The sequence below is a fragment of the Charadrius vociferus genome, unplaced genomic scaffold (assembly GCF_000708025.1).
Source record: "Charadrius vociferus isolate BGI_N301 unplaced genomic scaffold, ASM70802v2 scaffold519, whole genome shotgun sequence".
NCBI lineage: Eukaryota > Metazoa > Chordata > Aves > Charadriiformes > Charadriidae > Charadrius > Charadrius vociferus.
In genome coordinates this window covers 108782-111274 of record NW_009650075.1, presented here as the reverse complement: position 1 = coordinate 111274, position 2493 = coordinate 108782, and the positions used below count along the sequence as shown (strand labels likewise).

At 39.6% G+C, this 2493-nt stretch overlaps 1 pseudogene; it reads left to right on the top strand.

The window, feature by feature from the left end:
* LOC104292654 overlaps window positions 1–2493 on the top strand; it is a 26774-nt pseudogene that overhangs the window by 4878 nt on the left and 19403 nt on the right.

Sequence of the window (2493 nt, the reverse complement as noted above, 5' to 3'; positions counted from 1 at the left end):
TAAGTTTTTCTTCTTTTATAGCTACATCTCGTTTTGCTAAAAAGGTTTTGAGCAACTTGAACACAGATTTGTGCTCAGGCAATATAGAATTTCCCATGTTCCTGGCTGCTTACCTCTTCTTTCAGGTAAGTGATTGTCGCTGCGCAGCTCTTTCGGGGTTCAGCCGGGCTCCTCACCAGTACCGCTTCATGGTTTTTCTCCAAGTACCCATTCGGGCACCATTTGTGAGGATTAAGGCACGGACTCCGATATGCAGGATGGAAATCAGCTTTATTAAGCAAGCGTGTTCTTTATATACTTTTCTACCAAGGCCAGTAATTTTCTACTTTACTTGTTTACACCATCATGTACTCTAAAAGATCATGTTCCCACCGAAAAAGGAATCTCTCTTCCCTGTGAGCAGCACCTCCTTATCTAGGGAGTAGCTTCCCACAACTTCATTGTCTGCCAGAACAGTGCTGCAGCTGCTTATTCCTCCCTATTAGTTCTACCACACTTAAGCCTTCTTTTGCCTCAGTCCCCAACAGTAAGCCTGGGATGGATTCAGGGACACCTTATCTAGCATACATGAGATCGCTGCCTTGTTGTTGAAGAAGATCAAAGCACAGTGGAAAGCTATGTCTGCTTGAACCCTTGAAAAACACGTGAGAACAGCAAGTCTGGACTCTCACTCTTTCACTCTTAATAACAAGGATTCTCTTGCTTTGCAGTGCCTGCATCCCCTGCTTGCATGCCTCTGCCCAGGCGCTGCTTTGGAGATCCCCTGGTCCGCAAGGTATAGAGATTAAATTTGTTCTTTGCCTTTCATCCATGGTATTGCGGCTGTTCCTGCACCTTGCTTGCATTGGCTCACACACCCACCAAGCAAAAAAAAGCCACAAAAACCACCACACCACAACAAAAAAACCCAACAAACAACCCACAACCAAACCACACACACCCCAAAAAAATAAACCAAAACAAAACACAACAAAAATCAAAAAACCACCCCAACACAACCCAAAGTTTTAATTTAATCCAGTATTCTGTCTCTAACAAAGACCATAGAAGAGATCCATGCCCACATCAGAACAGGACAATCTTCTAGTGATATTTCTGAAGAATACTCTCCCGTTCTCCAGAAAGCTGTGGTTCGAGAACTTCCTAGCAAGAATTTAAATTTAATAGGTCTCAAGAGATTTAGTCTTCCATGAATATGCACAGTTGCTTTTTGACCCCATGTAAACAACAGTCCTCACACAACATTGGATGAGGCTGTCACAAGCAAAATAACAAAATCCAAGATAAAAGGAATAATTTCCCTGAAGATGGGGCAATCTTTAGATAATGTTTTTAAACAATGTAAAATATTTAAGGAAGCAGCATATTCTATACAATTTGGATGGCAAAAAAAAAAAAACTAGAAAAAACATCTGATATGTGGATGGCAAATACAAATGGCAATATGCACAAATGGCAATAATGCTTCATTATGGCTGAGATTTTCATCAGAACCCATATAGAACAAGCAGTTGTCCATTGCTTTTACATTTAAGAAATTATTTTAAGCTGTTTCTGCTTTCTTCTGATAAGTCATTAGAGTCTAGGTTTTTATAATGATTTTCCTCTTATTTTTTAAAGAAAAAAACCCAACCCTATTTCAAACCAGTGCACTAAACACAAATTTGAAATTTAAGTTAACTACAAATAAATTAGGCTGATATAAACAGGTACGGTCACCAAAATAAATAGTACCACCCTTTGCTTGTCCCTGCACCCCTTAAATACCTGAAGCTCGAAGGGGTGGGTAAAATACACAAGTTTGTTTGGATCAAACTCCCCAATCATTTCCTCACTACACTGCTAGACACTTAAATGTGCTAGGCATAAAAAAAAAGCTGGCAGAACAGACACAAGAAGCTTCTGCAATGTGCAACAGATGCACTGCTTCTTCAGGAGCAGTGCTGGTTTATGACAGCTTAAGGTGTTCACCTAACTGCAGTTTTAATAAACGAACACTTTGACAACTATTGGGAGATCCATGACTTCATACTAGGGTGCTTACCAGTACTGTAAGAGTGAATGAGTAGCCACATTTAGGGATCTCCCTTCCCAGTGAAATGGAATGCTGTTGTATTAGCAACCCCTCTTTTCTCACAAAAATTAATCATAACACTAGAAAAGAAAGCATTTTTTTCTTCATCTTAAAAAATTAAAAACAATTACCATATTCGGATACAGAAAAACAAAACTATAGCATGCCTTCAGGATAGCTTCAAGCACTCCTGTCAGCTAGTGAACTCTCAAGTAAAACTAATGCCTAAAAGCAAAACCAAAAGTTCCTGGGATCCAAGCCTGTACATTAATCTTTTTTTTTTCTGTCTTATCAAAACATGAAGTGAACTTAGAGCAAACTGATATATTATAACAGAGCCAACTTAATAATTGCCCCCAAAACGGAGACATCTTTTTTCCCTTTCCACCACACCCCCAGACCCCAATTTCTCTCCCCCC